Source organism: Nanorana parkeri, unplaced genomic scaffold, assembly GCF_000935625.1.
Source record: "Nanorana parkeri isolate BGI_ZX_2015 unplaced genomic scaffold, ASM93562v1 scaffold92, whole genome shotgun sequence".
In the NCBI taxonomy this organism is placed as follows: Eukaryota; Metazoa; Chordata; class Amphibia; order Anura; family Dicroglossidae; genus Nanorana; species Nanorana parkeri.
In genome coordinates this window covers 325,015-331,933 of record NW_017306360.1, presented here as the reverse complement: position 1 = coordinate 331,933, position 6,919 = coordinate 325,015, and positions in this window count along the sequence as shown.

Sequence of the window (6,919 nt, the reverse complement as noted above, 5' to 3'; positions counted from 1 at the left end):
CCCACTGACACCAATGATGGGACTTATTCTACTTCCACTGACACCAATGGTGGGACTTATTCTACTCCCACTGACACCAATGATGGGACTTTTTCTACTCCCACTGACACCAATGATGGGGCTTATTCTACTCCCAATGACACCAATGATGGGACTCATTCTACTCCCAATAGCAACAATGATGGAACTTATTCTACTTCCACTGACACCAATGATATGACTTATTTTATCCCACTGACACCAACGATGGGGCTAATTTTCCTCATACTGACACCAATAATTGGGCTTATTTTACCCCCCTTCCTCTTCTGTGTACCCCCAGGCTGTATTTAGTCTAAAATATAGCACAGCAAAGATTATAGGATGCAACACTGCAAGCCATAGGCTGCCAAGTCACCTGCACTTTATTCCCATTTTTCTTCTTGAACCCTTCAAGGTGCCCCTCCTAATTATTTTCAATTGTTGGCACCTATGCTGCAATGTTACCATATATGCTATGTGGACTGGAGAACACCTCCCCCATGTTATGGAGATAAGGAGTGGGAGGTGGTATTCTGCCGTCATGTCCTAGGTTGATAAGGCTGCTCCTCCATAGATACAGTAAGGTGAATGACTATTGTTACCCTAGGAGAGGTAATGTGCTGCTGGCAAAATCACCAAGTAAAAATAAAGAGAAAACCTCTCCTGAATAAAGAAAACAAATGCAGCCACCACAATAAAGGACTGATAAACTGTAATATATATAATATCTTGATCTTATATATACAGTAGATTAACTTTAAAACTCAACTCAAGCTGAAGCTTTGTATTTCATTTTGGTTGACGTGGAGAGGGGCCATCATTGATCCTAGAGTGAGGACATCTAGTGGCAGAAAAAAGTACTGCGGGGGAGAGCTCTTGCTTGAAGGTGAATATTGCAGCGAAAGCTGTTTTAGTTATTTTATGTATCAAAGGATTGTTCATTTTTCTCTTGTTATTTTTGGATGGAGTTCTACTTTAAATACAATTGGGATGGGGGTAAGGTTTTACAGTGGAACATTTTGGATAGATTGGGGAGGGGAAATAACAACGGCGCTGTGTCGTCGGGACAGGAAGTGAAGAATAATCTCCCCGGTTTTATTCATTGAACACTCCATCCAAAAATAAAAATAAAAGATATACTTGAGGTTATAGAAGTATTTATTATCATGGGAAGTAGATCTTTGGCTCAGCGTATGATTTAGATCTCCACAGCCGGAACGTTACAATCATAACTCCGCTCTCTTTTTTCCAGGCTCCCATCTTTCGGCTTTTTTCCCAGGATCCTCCTGGTTAGAGTTTCACAAAGACGGTACAGGTCGGATTATACAGATTCAGACTTGTTGGAGGAGCCGAGGTGTCAGATCTCAGCAACATCAAAGCGGCACAGAAAAAAGCTGGAAGCAGCGGGATCTAGACACATTGTGAGTGCCAGAATTGTATGGTCGGGAATGGATATAACTCTGTCAGTTATTTTCTTTTTTTTGTCTCATAGGTGGAGATTTTCTTTCACTTCCTGTCCTGGAGACTAGGGAAGCACCCATGCCGATTTTTCGGTATCAAGTACGAGTACCGTTATTTTCTTTTCGGTACTCGCAGATACCGAATACCGATACTGGAAGTCCCATTAGGAAGCCAAGCGGTGTGTAAAGACTCGCCACCCGGCTTCCTGATTAGCAGGGAAGCCATCTCCATGCTCCCTCGTCAATTGGTGACAAGAAAGCATGGAGCCGGCTTTCTGGCCAATCAGGAAGCAGGGCGCTGTGTAATGACGGGTTGTCCGGCTTCCTGATTGGTTGAAGGTGGCCATTCAGGAAGTCAGGTGACGAGGGAGAATGAAGTCGGCTTTCTGGCCAATCAGAAAGCCGGGGGGCATGTAATGACATGCTACCCGGCTTCCTGATAGGCAGGGAAGCCGGGCAGCATGTATTGACTCGCTGCCTGACTTTCTGATACCGGAAGTATCAGGCTAGGCATAGGAGCATTTAGGCGAGTACTCGTCCAAATACTGTGCATCTTCACAGGTACCGATACTAGTATCGGTATCGGTGCATCCCTACTGGAGATACAACAGGAAGTGAGAGTAAATCACTCCTTAGTTGTCACCTGAACAGGTGTCCCCCTGGCAAATGTTACTTTCCTACTAATTTGCTTAAAAGAGTGTGAAGCAAACCGAATATGACTCGGTCTAGAAAAATATGTCCCTTAGTAAGAGATTAAATGAATCAGGTAAAGCTCAGTGTCCCCCAGGAGGCCTCACGTTATCTTCTCAGGCAAGCCTGGCTAGTGCACTCCAAGTTGCTCCCCAGCAATCCTAATTGTGGAATAGTTAAGGACCCCCAATCAGTTCACTGGTGGCAAAGCAGAATGTAAAATGGAATTCCAATCCAGGAAGGACAACTCCTGTGTGTCATTACTGCCCCGGTAAGCAAGTTAGCAAAGTCCACCTACCCCCATGGACAGTAGGCATGCTCCTTTCCTCTAGGGGGGCATCTGCAGTTCCCTAAAATTCTGGGCAAATTCAATATACTCTTAATGGATTCTCCGTTCCTCATCTATATCTGTGAAGTTGCAACCATATTTGTGAACTGCACAGACACCGGGAGCCACATCTCAGTTCAGTTCAGGAAGTAATGCACTTTGGAGTTTGGGGTTAAAAACAGGCACACGGAGTACACAATAATGGGAACTCCACTCGGGAAGTCAGAAATGGAAAAAGACTTGGGGGTCATAGTTGACCGCAGAGTAAATAATAGCTTGCAATGCCAGGCTTAAAAAGGGAATGTACTGTAAAGACATAGCAATCATTTTGCCACTTTATAGATCTCTGGTTCGGCCTCATCTGGAGTATGCGGTCCAGTTTGGTCATCAGTGCACAGGAAAGATGCCCTGGAGGTGAAGAGAGTCCAGAGAAGAGCAACTAAGCTAATTAAAGGAGAACTACGGGGTTAAGGCTTTTCCCCATAGTTCTCCTTAGGGTAACGGGAGGACACAAACTAGCGTCCTCCTGTCACCCTAGGCTCAGTATATACTGAGATGCCACAGTATACCGCGAGCTGCTGCTTGCGGTATATTGAGACGCCGCATCTGAAGCGGATCCCGTAGGACCAAAGCTATGAGACAAGGTTGCAAAATGTAAAGTTGTTCAAGCTCATGGTGAAGAGATTAAGAGGGGACAGGATTCTGATGTACAAAATGTTTGGAGGTGATGGTAACATCAGCACTAAACATTTTACTGTAAACTCCCTAAAAAGGTCTAGAGGCCACTGTGACGGACCTAGGGCTGCAGAGATGTATTACCCCGGAGAACTTTGTGTGCTGTGTGTGTTTTCCTGTTTAATATTTTATCTGGGGAGAGCTGGTCACTATTTGACTTGATGTGAACCATTTTTCTAAGGCACCTGGCTGTCTAGGGGAGGGAACTGTTCGATATCACTATTTGACTTGATGTGAACCATTTTTGTAAGGCACCTGACTGTCTAGGGGTGGGAACTGTTCGATGTAACAATGAATGCTTATCTGATTGTGTGAGGTATAAACTCTGTGTGCTCGTCTTCAATAAAGCAGTTCATGTTTCACTACAAAGTCAGTATTGTCTGATTCTTGGGGTAAGCCCCCCATGCCATAGTCACTGGCTTCTGGTTCCAGCCCCCAGGGAACAGGCTTAAGACGGAGATATCCAGTCGGGGTATCAGGGAGTCCGTCACAGCCACCACCTAAAATTGGTGAAGAAAATATTTAATCACAAAGGGGCGTAGGGGATTCTTCTCAGTCAGAACAGTTACATTTTGGAACTCTCTGCCACAAGCAGCGGTATCAGTAGAGAACACACTGAATCATTCAAAAATCAATTGAATACCATCCTAAGAGACCGTAACATACACAGGGTCTCATACACACATACACACGCACAACAGACACGCAGACACACAAAGGTTGAACTTGATGGACCTGTGTCTTTTTTCAACCTCACATACTATGTAACTATGTAATGTAACGATACGTCTTTATTTGACGTCAGGTATACTGTACATCAGTGGCAGAACTACCGCAGGTGCCGCCGCACCGGGGCCTGAGCCTACGGGGGGCCCAGCATCTATTCAAACACAGCCCTGGGGCAGAGATGGGGGGGCACGTTGGTGTCCGGCCGCCGGTTACCATCGGATCGGTGGTAACAGTTTTCGGCGGCTGACGGGCCCCCTCATCTCTGCGCCAGAAGTGTCAGGTCTTTCCGACACTCCCGGCGCAGAGATGAGGGGGCCCGTCGGCCGCCGAAAACTGTGGAGGGAGCCGAGAATAAAAAAAAAAACCTACAGGCACTGCAGGGGACAGCGCTGGGCCTCGGGCGTGAGGACCCAGCAGACAGAGTACACGGGCGCGCTGAGATGGACACACACACGGGTGGTTTTCTGCAGCCTCCCCCACCAGGAAACAGCCAGAGGAGGTGAAGGTAAATTAATAAATAAAATCATTATTTATATATATTTTTAGCCCAATTGATGGCATTGCTGTATAAAGTACAGCTGGTATTTGTAGTTCTATATAGCAGGTCCCATTCTGCATTGCAGCAATGCAGAATGGCACCCTCTATAGAGGACTACAAATCTTAGCAGTACTTTATACAGCAATGCCATTTTTCCAACTTTTTTTTTGTGATTGCTAAAGGGGATATGGGTTAGGGGGGTTTGTGGGGTTTTTTTGGGGGGGCAGGGGGGCCCAAAAATAATCTTCCACCAGGGCCCTTTGTTCCCTAGGTCTGCCACTGCTGTACATGGCATCACATGTGAAAGCAACGTTTCGGAACCTACAGCGGTCCCTTCATCAGGCAACACATAATGACCTCTGTAGGTCTCTAAACATTTCTTTCGCAATATAAGGAAGACATTACAATTACAATACAATTCAAGGGAAGATGATCAGGAGGGCCCTTCCCCTGAGGGCTTACAAACTAAAAGGGAGGGGCCAGTGATACATGACGAGGTGATACCATTTATATATGACGTCACATAAAGACGTATCAATATATTGGACCTTGGTGTGGTCCAAACGTAAGGACTACCTTTCTTATGTTTGGAATTGTGCAGCGCCATCCGCAGGTCACTCCAGCACCCATCTCAGTGGTTCTCAACCTGTGTAACCTCAGGACCCACATTTGTCCTTGGTCATTAAGTTGTGACCCAAGTCGTATTGCAATGGAACGCACGGCATTGCGGTACCATGCGATCCGGTGCAGCGGATCAGTGCGATCCTCAGCTTGGGGTCCAGTGCTGGGCTGTGATGGAGCTCCATCCATACATGCATTGCTTGTACGACTCCCTTGTGCGCCGTGTAGAGGTGCTAGGAGCCAGAATGTGATGTCACTCTGATCCAGGCATCTCTACAGGTCATGTGAGGGAGCTCTAAGCAATGCATCTATGGATGAAGCTCCCTCGCAGCCATAGCTCCAGCCCGCCCCACCTCATGCTGACACTTGGTTCTCAACTCGTGGGTCGTGACCCAAAAGTGGGTCGCGACCCCGTGTTCAGTGGGTCGCCACATGCCTTCCAATTTTCTAGGTGAGAGGCTCCTCAGCCTGTCCATTCCTATACCAAGCAACCATTCAAAATATGCTGCCCATCGCTGAGTGTTGACTTGAGGTGGGGTGGGGGGAGCTCCCTCCATACATGCATTGCTGAAAGCTCCCTCGCGTGTCCTGTAGAGGTCCCTGGACTGGAGTGACATCACATTCTGGATCCTGGCACCTCTACAGGTGCACATGTGAGCTGCACAGGCAATGCACATATGGATGGAGCTCCATCACAGCACAGCAGCCCACACTGCTGTGCGTTCCATTGCAGTGCGACTTGGGTCGTGACTTCCTGGCCGAAGAAAAATGTTGGTCCTGAGGTTACACAGGTTGAGAACCACTGTTCTGAAGAACTGATATTGCTACGCTAGGGGGAAGCTGAGGAGCCTCTCACATAGAAAAGTAGAAGGCACGCGGCGACCCACTGAAAACGAGGTCGCGACCCACTTTTGGGTCACGACCCACCAGTTGAGAACCAAGGCTCTGTTGTGAATTCCGGTCTGGAGTGCGATGGGATACATGCAATTATGCATTCTGGTAAAACGTGTTAACTCCTGTGCACCTTGCCACAACGCATAGACGTGAACGTGCCTTAACCTGATGCTAAGTCCGCTTTAATAAGCATTACCAAGGCTCCGATGTTCCGAGATTCATAGGATGAAATGATGACAAAACTCGACATACATATTATCTCTTTTTATTGAGCAATAAACAAGAGTGACAAGTTTTATTTTATACGTATGCGTATAACAGGTCCGAATATATTGTCCCTCACCTGGAACTGCGTCACAGTGAGGAGGTAGATGGAATACAATAAAAAATCATTTTTTTAGATGTTGACTCGGCGAGTTGCTTGGCGTTGATCTGAGCAGTACAGCAACCCGCCCTCATAATATGTCGATACATACAAACAATACAACAACAATAAAAAGATGGTATAATCAATGAGTATAAAAACACAAAGACGAGATAGTACATCAATCAGCGTACACATGTTCCTGGTGACATTCAGAGCAGACGGTGATCATCGTTTTCAGGTGAACTGTTTAAATAGGCCGATCGGCACGAAGCGTGTCTTCTGCATGCCCAGGTAAGTCATTGAAACTATTTTAATCACCCGTCAATGCAGTTATGTAAAAAAAAACAACTTGAAAGTATTTTTAAATACTGCTAATGTACCTGAAATCTGTTTTGCATTAGCTTTCCTTAATCCTCTGCACACTAACCGGTCTATTTATTACAAAAATTTGCATAACTGTACCAAAAAACAAAAGCGCAGGTACAATTGTTCTGTAGGCCAGGTTCCTCAATGCGCTCCACTACCCACCAACCCCC